This window comes from Oncorhynchus clarkii, chromosome 2 (genome assembly GCF_045791955.1).
Source record: "Oncorhynchus clarkii lewisi isolate Uvic-CL-2024 chromosome 2, UVic_Ocla_1.0, whole genome shotgun sequence".
Classification (NCBI taxonomy): Eukaryota; Metazoa; Chordata; class Actinopteri; order Salmoniformes; family Salmonidae; genus Oncorhynchus; species Oncorhynchus clarkii.
Window position 1 is genome coordinate 32,588,893 of NC_092148.1, and position 13,263 is coordinate 32,602,155.

The window sequence follows — 13,263 nt, forward strand, 5'->3', positions numbered from 1 at the left end:
TCTCCTCTCCTCCCTCTCTCTTCTCCCCCTCTCTCTGTATGATTGGGAAGATGTGATGTCTCCATCTCTCTCCGTGATGTTGTGTGTAAAACTTTCCCAGTGCGCCCCTGTCTGTCAGCGACGCGGCCCGACTATCAGCCCGCGTTGTGTGTGTATGTGTGTATGTGTGTATGTGTGTATGTGTGTGTGTGTGTGTGTGATGAAGACAAAGTTGTGAAGTCTCCATGGCATGCGAGAATGAGACGTTAAACACCCCTCAATCTGTCAAACGTACCCACTAAGAGAACCCAGTCTTCTTGCATTTTTTTGTTGTGTTACATCTGAAAACCGCCTTTCAATTTGAGACTTTGGATGTCGTATTAGATATGACAAGGGGCTTGAGATATTAGTAAAGTATGCGCATCATATGCTCCCCTGTAAATACACACTCATTATTATCTTGATTCAGACTGGCAGCTGCTCGTTGGGAGAGAAATTCTCCTATCCCACAACTATTTCACTTGTCTGCTTTATTCTCGTAAAACAGCAGACGACAAACTAAACTGTCCAGGACAGGAATGTTTGTACCACATATTTTTTTAATTTGTACCTTTATTTAACTAGGCAAGTCAGTTAAGAACAAATGAACTATTATTATTTACAATGACGGCCTAGGAACAGTGGGTTAACTGCCTTGTTCAGGGGCAGAACGACAGATTTTTACCTTGTCAGCTCGGGGATTCGATCTAGCAACCTTTTGGTTACTGGCCCAACGCTCTAACCACTAGTCTACCAGCCGCCCTGAATGTTATTCAAGATGAATTGCCACATATTTTGTTCATTTGGCTTCTTTTGTTTCGTAGTTTGAGGATGCTGGTTGGTAATGTGAGTGAAATCACAGTGGGGTTTGTAGGTGTATTGTGTCTGAATGAAAGACCTCTGTGTCCTTGGCTCGGTATTAGAGGGTGACATTACAGCAAAGGTCGGAGAGAGCACGCGCATGTGCACACACACACACACACACCAGCGACAGGCATGAATGGAGTGGCCTTGTGGAGCTTGTGTTACCTGATAGCGTTTACCTCAGACTGTGTCTCTGCCAAAACTAACTATAGTCACCCTGCTGCCCCATAAAACATACCGCAGTGCCATACAATACCATTACATCACACACACATACACACACAAACGTATTGCACGCATGTGCACGTGAGCGAGCCTAGTGCATGTATGCATACAGACATCGGCGTTGTACCATTATTTTCTACTGCTTCTCTCTCTCTTAAACACACACACAGCGAGAGGCCATGAGGTTTGTTCTATTTCAACCTGTAAAACACGGTGTCATCATTTTTCTGACAGTCCTGGAGACAGAATTTATCTCATCATTAATTAACCATCATATTTCCAACGCAGCAGTGCTTAATTAGCACAAGGTCATTGGGGAGGGCTTATTAAGTGGAACAAATTTGGGGGAGTGTAAGTGAGGAGAGAGAGGGAGAGGGAGAGGGAGGGGGGGGGGGGGGGGGGGGTGATGGAGACAGACTGACATGAAGAGAGAAAAAGAGAAAAGGGAGAATGTGGAGAGTGTATAGTGGCAGTGGTTTTAGCCAGCTCTTGACAGTGCTGGCCCAATGATTGATAACTGCACCAGTTTGAAAAGCCCAGACTTGGAGACTCGAGGGGTAGCTGGGGACTGGAGAAGGGGGGAGGAGGGGAGAGGGGACTGGAGTGGTAACTGGGGACCAGGCGAGAGGGGATAAGGGGAGAGGGAGGGAGGTAGGGGGAGGGACCGGGGCTGGCGGGAGTGGGGGAGCCAATTGCAAACATATGCTGGCTGGCAGGCAGGGGAGGCAGGGGAGAGATGGATTGCAGCAGGACAGTGTCAGAGAGGCTGTTTCATCACCATCTCCACGGCCCTATTCACCTGGTATTTTTAGAACACTGGGGAGATCTGTTAGTCAAAGGAAGAGAAGAGGAGAAGGGATGGGAGGAGGACGAGGGGAGAGACCTGACTAGTCGTAGTGCCCAGCTCCAGTTAGCTTGGTTTGTCTGGGCTCTGGAAAAACAGGTTATTTTGGGTGGGGGGGAGAAATGGGCTGGGCGGGGATGGGCACAGGATCCGGAGGTAAGATGACAAACTCCAGCCTCCATGACAGGTTCAGGGAGAGGGAGAGAGGGAGAGAGGGAGGAAGGGAGGGAGGGAGGGAGGGAGGGAGAGGAGTTCTGGCCTGTTCTAATATGACACATCTGGGTCCCGGTTTCATTCACCACTATTCTTCACTGCATGGCACTGTGGGTAGTTTGGAGGTCTGCCTACTTTTGTGTCTGTCTATGTGCGGATATACAGTCAGGTCTAGATTTATTGGCACCGTTGATGAAGATGAGCAAAAAAGACTGCATCAAATAAAGAATACAAACACTGAGCTATAGGTAACTGCCAAAATAGAAGAAACACTTGAGTAAATGAGGGTTACAAAGTATATTGAGAGCAGGTACTTCCGCACAGGTGTGGTTCCTGAGTTAATTAAGTATGTATAAAAATGCCCAGTTGCCCATTATTTTGGCTTCCAAACCTAGAAGAGATCTCTCTCTCTCTGTGTGCGTGCGTGCGTGCGTGCGTGCGTGCGACTAAATTTCAAACCCAATTGAGCACTTATGGTAGATACTGGAGCGGTGCCCGAGACAGTTTTCCACCTCCTTCAACAAATGATGGAGTTTCTTGTAGAATAATGCTGTCGCATCCCTCCAATAGAGTTCAGACACCTGTAGAATCTATGCCAAGGTACATTGAAGCTGTTCTGGCTCGTGGTGGCGGCGCAACCCCCTATTAAGACACGTTATCTTAGTGTTTTGGCAGTTACCTATACATATTACACAACATTTTGGGTGAAAATTATCATATTTTGGAAATATAGTTTAACTAGTACAAACATGATTTTTTTTTTTTTAAAGAAAGTGGTCAAAATTCCTGGTCCCCCGGTTTACTCCGCCACCCTCCCCTTGCGAGGATAATGGCACTGAGTCTTTTTCTATAATGTTTCATGAGATTGGAGACCACGTTGGGAGGGATCTCAGACCATTCCTCCATACATAATATTTCCAGATCCTTGATATCTTCATCTGCTCTTATGGACTGGCCTCTTCAATTCAAAGAAAATGCCAAAATGTTGATTTTGTGGTCAATTAACCATTTCTTTGTGGATTTGTCTTTTCGGTAGTCAAATATACAGCGAGCTCCAAAAGTATTGGAACAGTAACACATTTTTGTTGTTGTTTTGGCTCTGTACTCCAGCACTTTGGATGTGAAATGATACAATGACTATGAGGTTAAAGTGCAGACTGTCAGCTTTTTTTTTGAGGGGTATTTTCATCCATATCGGGTCCGTTTAGAATTTACAGCACTTTCTGTATGTAGTCCCCCTATTTTAGGGGACCAAAAGTCTTATATGTCTATTGAAGTAGTCAAAAGTGTAGTATTTGGTCCTATATTCCTAGCATGCAATGAGTACATCAAGCGTGTGACTACAAATGTGTTGGCACCGTTTGCTGTTTGGAGTGCAGGTCTGGACTATATCAATTACACGCCACTTGTTCTTGAGGAAGACCAAGAGGTAGACCACCGCCAGGTAATATATCAATTACATGAGATGGTTGCAGGTCTCTGAGAAGAGATTTAATAAGCTCTGGGCTATTTATGAATATACTAAACCAAGGTTTGGTGCGTGGGGTTCTGTGCAATTGTCATTTTATATGTTTTTTTTGTGTAGCATTTGTGGCTCCGAGCCGATGTAAGACGTGTTTCATGTCCAAATCATCATCAAAAGTGTCTTAAAAAATGTGTGTAGCTCGCTGAAGTGCGAGAAATGCTAATATCAGGTATAGTGACTTGCATTGGTTTTGGGCCACAAATGCTACAACATTAGCGTTTGAAGACAGTGGCCAGAGATACAAAACCAAGGCATGGTTTGTTTTCTTACCTTCCCTTAGCTGCTTACAGGGTAAGGAAACCAATAAGTAATTGTATAATTTGGGTGAACTATCCCTTCAATTTGACAGAGTGAAATTTGTGAGATAAATGAAACAATAATTAATATATATACCTACAATTCAATAGCTTGGTAGAGTAGGCCTAGGTCTACATACAATTGTTTAGTAGATGTTGTTGCGGGTATAGAGAAATGTTTGTGTGTGTGTGTGTGTGTGTGCATGCGTGCGTGTGTGTGACATGTATCTGTGTCGTGTGTGTGTGCGTGTGTGTGTGACATGTATCCGTGTCGTGTGTGCGTGCGTGCGTGTGTGTGTGTGTGACATGTATCTGTGTCGTGTGTGTGTGTTTGAGTCTCTGTGAGTGAGAGAGGCTTGTGTGTTGCTGGTTTGAAAGATGTAAATGCACCTAAACCAACAATTGAATGAGGCAGAGTTTTGCTGTTGTGATTGACGGCAGTGACCTCGCCTTAATTGAACGTAATTTTGAGCAATTTAAAAACAAAGTGTTCAAAGATGACTGACCAGTCTAAGGTACCCATGTTTTTTTTAGGCAATTGTAAAACTACCCCCCATTTTCCCATTTATAATAATAAACCGTTTGAACTAATACACTCTTCACTCATTAAATGGGCGTGTTGACAGCCAAGTGAGTCCTATTTATTTAACTGATAAAGTTGGTGAAAAGGTTTTCATAAGAACTATCAATGTGGGGCAGTAACATTGTAAAACGAAAAATTGACCACGACACAGAACAAACATTACTTTTGCTGGGTATGTTCATTCATGTCCACTTACTGTATTTAGCCAATAAGGCGTTCCCCAAATCACAATTTTTGGTTTTGAATCAGATTTGTCATTTAGAAACTAATATTCAACTCTTCTGCAAATATGTAACAAAAACAAAACAACAACACTATGACTGATCAAAACTCTTATAGCTTTGGCCTGTCCCTCTGCAGCAGACGCATTTGGGGGCTTTCTTGGCACTCTGGTATGTTGATAGACTTGCGCCCGTGGCTCCTGCTCCATGATAAAACAGGGGACAGTGGGGCAAGCTAAGCCAAAGGGGTACGTTGAGACACCCTTGTTTCTAGGAAGCCATACACAAAATGAATCATTTTACCAAAGATTTAGGAAGAGGTCATCATTTCATGGAGTCTGTGAAGGAAGAAACCACATGGGAAAAGTGGTAAACAAGTTAGGTCCAAAAAAACAGATTTTCACCATGTGAAATGAATTGATTGTGTTAGAGGTTTCATGATGCGTGTATCTAAACCAAAGTAGATCATTTTAAGATGGTTCTATACATCAGTTGGGAGTCTCTATAAGCTTCAGTATGAGGTCCTAAATCTAGCATGAAAGTGTGTTCTTGTAGCTGAGTGGGCTAATATAGTCAAAATGTTTACCTTGGGGTAAGTTGAGCCAACGGTTGAACCAATGGCAAATTGAGCAAATTGAAGCGTTTTCTTCCCAGGTGTAATGCAAGGAATTATTACTGGGGTATGAGGTAACAAAATGTATTTTTTTTAGGCGCCAAGCCTGTGTTAATAGATGCTTAAAATTAATTAAAGAGAGAAAAGTGATTGTGTTGAATTGTGGTTGGGAAATGACGTAGGCATGGGTTTAAAAAAAGAGGTCATATTTTATTCAGTACAGAAATTTGTAGGCGGCTTAATTTACCCTGTCCCGTGGCTCAACTTACACCCCCGTACCCGGGGTAAGTTGTGCCAGTAGAATTTTTGGGACAAGCTTTGTTTTCAAAACTGTAATGTTTGCGTGAATTCTGATTTCTTTCCAGGGATACACAACAGTCTGAAAAACATGTCGATATCTTTCTTAGAAAGAATACTATATTTCCCTTGACGGAATGATGCGGAATGTAAAAAATGGCTCAGTTTACCCCACTCTCCCCTACTCAAATCAACTAAATGTGATTAGAACCAGAGTCGAACCGATCAAATCCTAATTCTTCAAATCTTTGGGGTAAGCCCTAGTAGCCAAGCCAATATCACATACAGTACACACAACACAAAGGAGAGAGGAAACAACTAATGAGTTAGCCTAGCTGACATTAGGTATTAATACTGCATGATGGTTCAACAAAGGCATGTATGTGGTGTGTTCACAACCACACTCTACTGCAGTGCTGCTCAGGTACAGGCAGCTTGTCTGTGCCAGAGGCCGAGGGTGGCAGAGCGGGCATCTGGCTTGGCAGCACCAGGTTCTGGGCTCACAGCCGCTTCCCAGTATGCCGTGCGGGGCAGCCATATTGCCCGGTTGCTGTGGACTGGGACGGGGCAGGCTGGACAGGGGCAGAGGGGGCGGAAGAGTCCTGCAGGGTAGCAGCATGGTGGCAATGTGTACCACACAGAGTCCAAAGCCCTGCCACACTCACAGGGGTCAAATTACATTAGAGTGTGTGTGTGTGTGTGTGTTTACTCTCTAGAACGGTGCTGTGGAGAGAGGACGAGGTTAAGAGAGAAATATTGTTGCCCTTAATTCTTTGGATTAAATCCATCCTCTTAATTTTTAAGAATGAATCCATCTCCCCCTGTTTCTCCCTCTCTCCCTTACCTTTCAGTGTCAGCTCTGAATTGAATTGTTACCACCCAAGAGTAATGGTGTCATGGTTAGGCAATCACTGCTTACTGTACACAGACAATGACTTGGCACCCAGAACAAGTATGATATGACAGTCACAGGGCCATGTTCATTAGGCACCAAACGGAGGAAAGAAGACTGAAACAGGGAGGGACTACCTGGACTTGTCCAATACAAAAGCTCATTTTTGGTTTTCGTAGCAACACTTTTCGACAACATTTTCCATTGGGTGCCCTAATGAACACAACCATATCCTATATTACGACCATAGGGGCTGAATGCACAATGCAGATATGTGTTTGTGCATTTTAAAGGCTTTGAACTGCAGCAACAGTCACTGCCACTGTGGTAAACGGGTTTCCCTGAGTCAGAGTCTCCTGTGGCTGGTGTGTAGTAGAGAGGGCGTAGTGGCCCATCGCTCACCTTTTTGTGTTGCTGTGTGTTTGTTTGAACAAGCGCCAGTGGACACGGCCTCTGTTTACCCTACTCAATATTTCATGAGGGATGAACGGTCGGCGCCGAATGAGGGATCGCGTTAATATTGCCATTGAAATTAAACGATAATTAGAAATGTGTTAGTCTAAAAGCCATTGCAGTCTATAAAAGTTTGATTACTGGAAAATTAGGTGCATTAAGTTTTTATGGGTTGGCCTGTGCGATCGCTGGAGAATGGTTTTATGCACTTGTCATGGGCATATGGTGCAGGCTGGCGACGTGCGTGTTTGTGCGTGTGTACACGCGTGGTGTAAAGTACTTAAGTAAAAATACTTTAAAGTACTACTTAAGTAGTTTTTTTTGGTATCTGTACTTGACTTTACTATTTATATTTTTGATTACTTTTACTACATTCCTTAAGAAAATAATGTACTTTTTACTCCATATTTTCCCTGACACCCAGAAGTACTTGTTTTGAAAAAAAAAAAAAAGTACATTTTGAATTCTTAGCAGGACAGGAAAGTGGTCTAATTCCCGCACTTAAAGAGAAAATCCCTGGTCATCCGTACTGCATCTGATCTGGCGGACTCACTTAACACAAAAGCTTTGTTTGTAAATTATGTCTGAGTGTTCCCATGGCTGTCTGTAAATTTTAAAAACAAGAAAATCATGCTGTCCGGTTTGCTTAATATAAGGAATTTTAAATTATTTATTTTTTACTTTTGCTCCTTAAGTATATTTTAGCAATTACATTTAGCGTTGATACTTAAGTATATTTTAAACCAAATACTTTTAAAAACTTTTACTCAAGTAGGATTTTACTGGGTGACTTTCACTTTTACTTGAGTCATTTTCTATTAAGGTATCTTTACTTTTACTCAAGTATGACAATTAGTTACTTTTTCCACCACTGTGTACACGGCTGCGTTCTGAAAACCTGAGTTCCTCATATGCAACAAACATTCCAGTGATGTAATCATCTGAATGTTGTTATCAGTCAGACAGACCAGTTGGCCTAACGACCAGCAGCAGTTTAGTCTAGGTCTAAACTAGTTGTAATGTAATATAGCATAATATAGCAATAGCATGTCTTTGGGGGGGGAGGTACCTGATCCTAGATCAGCACTCATAATCTGAGAGACTTTATGAATATGGGTCTTGTTCCAATATCGTTGTTCCAATATCCACACTAGCATTTAGTATGAAGCAATGTAGAGCGTTGGGCCAGTAACACAAAGGTCGCTGTTTTGAATCCCTGAGCCGGCAAGGTGGAAAAATCTGCCGTTCTGCCCTTGAGCAAGGCAGTTAACCCCCACAACAACTGCTCCCCGGGCGCCGGTGACGTACACATCGATTAAACATTTCAGGTTGAATGCATTCAGTTGTTCAACTGACTAGGTATCCCCCTTTCCCCTAGTATAGACATTTGGACAGACCAGTAGACTAGCTACTCTCTGCCAGACCTCCCAATCCATCTCCCAAGCCTCTAACTTTCAGTCTAGGAATGATGTCATCAACTAGCGTTAGCAGAAACCACAAGAGTAGAGAATGTGCTCAGCTCAGCCGCCGTCTAATTTATGACAAGAGCACAAGTGGAAGAGCTAGCATTGTGTGGCTAATTGACGAGAGGTCAGAGTACCCTTACCGCGACTCCCTGCAACTCCATGTGGGCTACTTCTTTCTGCCTTTCTCAATTGAAACGTCAGACTGTCACTGTCACAAGGAATGGATGTTGCCAGGCCTCACTAATGAACCAATGAATCAATGAATTAGCTAAGCAGCGATTAAACTAATGTGAGCTGAACGGAGGAGCAGGAGCCGTGAACATATCCTGGAGAAGGTGATTAGCGCCGAAACAGATACCGGCGCACTAACCCGTCGCGGCTGCCAATATCAGTTATGACAAGTTTCTCCAACTTTGGATGTTTTCCTCGTTTGTTAGCGCGGTAATGAATTTATCATCACTTCCTGATGTTGTATTGATGTTAAGATGTTTATATTTTTTCGTGCCGGTCCGCCCACACGGGCACATAGGAGATACATATGAGCATGTGGTACCTGTGTTCAAGCTGGTTAACCATAGTGAGAGACAGTGGATAAGATCTCGAACACAGTTTTCATCATGCGTGTGACTCTTCACTTACTGTACGGTGCATGGTGGGCAGATTGATTCAGCTCGTTGGCCAGGTTTGCGTTGCCGGGTGTGCATGTGTGTGTATAGTGGGCTCAATACTGTGTGAGTGTGTGCGTGTGTAGGGCTGCGAGAGAGAGCATAGCGTGTGGGTTAAGGAGGTCCAAGAATAGACATGTCATAATCAACTTTGTGGCGTACAGCGGGTGGTTTGTTCGGCCCGAGTATCAAATCATCTCCCCAAGTTTTGTTTTCCGAATCCAAAAAAACCCTGAGCCGAAATGGTTCGAGAGAGAAAAAAAGAACGAGAAGGTCTCCTTGATTATGTGACATCCTCCGGAAGGCCTCTGGAGTTGTTTCCTCCATTACTTAGGGGGAAAAAAGCCTTCTCACTATTGAGACTGTCACTCTCAATTTGGGCTAACGGTAAGCATGCACAGGCCTCCTGGATATTCTCCCCACCCAGAGGGCCCCCACCCCCCACTCTGCCCTTCCCGCCACCGATCGCCGCGGTGACAGTTTGATTAGATCATCAATCGTGGCTGTTAACAGCGGTTTTCCTGAGCACCTGGGCAGGCAGGTCACACCTGGCTCTCAGCTACCGCTGTCCCCCTGACCCAACACTGTGTGTGCGTGTGTGCTAGTGCACCTTTCTCTTTCTGTGTCTCTGTGTGTGTGCGCGTGTTTCTCATTTCCATTGGCACAGGGGGATTTTAAATGACCCACGCGGTACACTGCAGGATTTTATTGAGTGAATGTATATCTGACTGTGTTTGCTGCTGTTTCAGCTCAATACAAATGAGAAGTTATTAGACTTAGCTTGTTATTTTCTCCTGATATTGTTTTGTTGGGCACTGCAGGTCAAGGTAGTAATCAATTCTATAATTGTATTACACTGGGTTTGAGAGATTGTTTTTTGGAGGGGGCAGGGGGGAGGTGTGTGTGTGTGTGTGTGTGTGTGTGTGTAAACTCAGCAAAAAAATAAACAGCCCTTTTTCAGGACCCTGTCTTTCAAAGATCATTCGTAAAAATCCAAATAACTTCACAGATATTCATTGTAAAGGTTTTAAACACGGTTTCCCATGCTTGTTCAGTGAACCGTAAACAATTAAAGAACATGCACCTGAGGAACGGCCGTTAAGACACTAACAGCTTACAGGCTGTAGGCAATTAAGGTCACAGTTATGAAAACTTAGGACACTAAAGAGGCCTTTCTACTGACTCTGAAAAACACCAAAGAAAGATGCCCAGTGTCCCAGCTCATCTGCGTGAACGTGCCTTAGGCATGCTGCAAGGAGGCATGAGGACTGCAGATGTGGCCAGGCCAATAAATTGCAATGTCCGTACTGTGAGACGCCTAAGACAGTGCTACAGGTAGATGGGACGGACAGCTGATCGTCCTCGCAGTGGCAGACCACGTGTAACAACACCTGCACAGCATCGGTACATCCGAACATCACTCCTGTGGGACAGGTACAGGATGGCAACAACAACTGCCCAAGTTACACCAGGAATGCACAGTCCCTCAATCACTGCTTAGACTGTCCACAACAGGCTGAGAGAGGCTGGACTGAGGGCTTGTAGGCCTTTTGTAAGGCAGGTCCTCACCAGACATCACCGGCAACAACGTCACCTATGGGCACAAACCCACCGTCGCTGGACCAGACAGGACTGGCAAAAAGTGCTCTTCACTGACAAGTCGCGGTTTTGTCTTACCAGGGGTGATGGTAGGATTCGCGTTTATCATCGAAGGAATGATCGTTACACCGAGGCCTGTACTCTGGAACGTGATCGATTTGGAGGTGGAGGGTCCATCATGGTCTGGGGCGGTGTGTCACAGCATCATCGGACTGAGCTTGTTGTCATTGCAGGCAATCTCAACGCTGTGCTTTACAGGTAAGACATCCTCCTCTCTCATGTGGTACCCTTCCTGCAGGCTCATCCTGACATGACCCTCCAGCATGACAATGCCACCAGCCATACTGTACTGCTCGTTCTGTGCGTGATTTCCTAGACCAGTGAAGGGCCCGGATCTCAATCCCATTGAGCACGTCTGGGACCTGTTGGATTGGAGGGTGAGGGCTAGGGCCATTCCCGCCAGAAATGTCTGGGAACTTGCAGGTGCCTTGGTGGAAGAGTGGGTAACATCTCACAGCAAGAACTGGCAAATCTGGTGCAGTCTATTAGGAGGAGATGCACTGCAGTACTTAATGCAGCTGGTGGCCACACCAGATACTGACTGTTACTTTTGATTTTGACCCCCCTCCCCTTTGTTCAGGGACACATTATTCCATTTATGTTAGTCACATTTTTGTGTAACTTGTTCAGATTATGTCTCAGTTGCTGAATCTTGTTATGTTCATACAAATATTTACTCATGTTAAGTTTGCTGAAAATAAATGCAGTTGACAGTGAGAGGACATTTCTTTTTTTGCTGAGTTCATGTTTGTGTCTTTGTATTCATGTGTAAATTAGTGAAGAATTGTTATTGTGTGTGTGTGTGTGCCTCTGTGTGTGTGTGTGTGTGTGTGCCTCTGTGTGTGTGTGTGTGTGTGTGTGTGTGTGTGTGTGTGTGTGTGTGTGTGTGTGTGTGTGTGTGTGTGTGTGTGTGTGTGTGTGTGCCTCTGTGTGACTCTGTGTGCCTCTGTGTGCCTTCCCAGAGTCTCGCTCACAACAGTGCATTGTTCACTGTCCTACAGATGCATAGAGATACTATATGTGACAGCAGGCTGTTGCTCTATGCCGAACAACACACACTCACAGATACTTAGAGCGATGCATTACACACACACACACACACATCCAGGTACTTCCTCCCTCTATTTTCTTTTGCTGTGAAGCCAAATCCCTCATCTTCCCGCTAAAGCGCTGCAAATTTATAATGGTACAAAGTGTATGTCTCGTTCCAATTCCTCAGATATTACATGATTAAATAAATGTCCCGGGTCTTTTCACAACTCTCCCTCCACGCCACATGCGCACGCACACACACACACACACACACACACACACACACACACACACACACACACACACACACACGCACACATGCACACACACACACACACACACACACACACACACACACACACACACACACACACACACACACACTGCCTACTTCTCACAGATGCCGAGGGTGCTCGTAATTGCGTTTGGGAGTCGTGGTTGAGGAACTAAAATTCTGAATTAACGTGGAGCATCCATTACTCGGTCTTTAGTGTGCGCAGCCGGCTCTTGGTATCCTGACTGTCGTACTGCTAGAACAGTAAACAATATGATGGTGGTTAGTGAACTAGCTTGTGTGTCACATGATGTAAGGTCTTTAGCTGTAAGCTAGATGCACTGAGTGTTCAAAACTGGTTGAAATAATAACGTATCATTACAACAACAAGCTGGTTGAAATGACGTAATTGTGAAAGACTGGTTGAAATGACGTCATTATGAAAGACTGGTTGAAATGACGTCATTATGAAAGACTGGTTGAAATGACGTCATTGTGAAAGACTGGTTGAAATGACGTCATTTATGAAAGACTGGTTGAAATGACGTCATTATGAAAGACTGGTTGAAATGACAACATTGTGAAAGACTGGTTGAAATTACGTCATTATGAAAGACTGGTTGAAATGACGTCATTATGAAAGACTGGTTGAAATTACGTCATTATGAAAGACTGGTTGAAATGACGTCATTTATGAAAGACTGGTTGAAATGACGTCATTATGAAAGACTGGTTGAAAATACGTCGTTACAGCAAGGAACTGGTCAAAATGATGTCATGAGGTCATTTTATGAGGTCATTTTAACTAGGTATCTGCCCGTTGGGAAAATCTAGGGATTATGGTCCAGTATTCTTTCTCATTTGAAGGTCATTGACCATTCTCAGAGAGTGGTTTTGGATGCATGAAAAGTAGCACAAGGAAAGTAGAATGAGAACCATTAGTTATAGCTGATGCTGTTTTTTCTCTCTCTCTCTCTGTGTCTCTCTTTCTCTCTCTCTGTCTCTCTCTCTCGGTCTCTGTCTCTCTCTGTCTCTCTCGCTCTCTCTGTCTCTCTCTGTCTCTGCGAAGAAAAAGCACCAACAAAAACAAGACAGAAGAAAGCAATTTTCTCTCTATTCCTGG

General features: G+C 44.1%; 1 protein-coding gene across 1 annotated transcript in view; it reads left to right on the forward strand.

Annotated features, from left to right (window-relative positions):
- LOC139366926 (zinc finger protein 407-like) overlaps window positions 1-13,263 on the forward strand; it is a 177,541-nt gene that overhangs the window by 68,850 nt on the left and 95,428 nt on the right.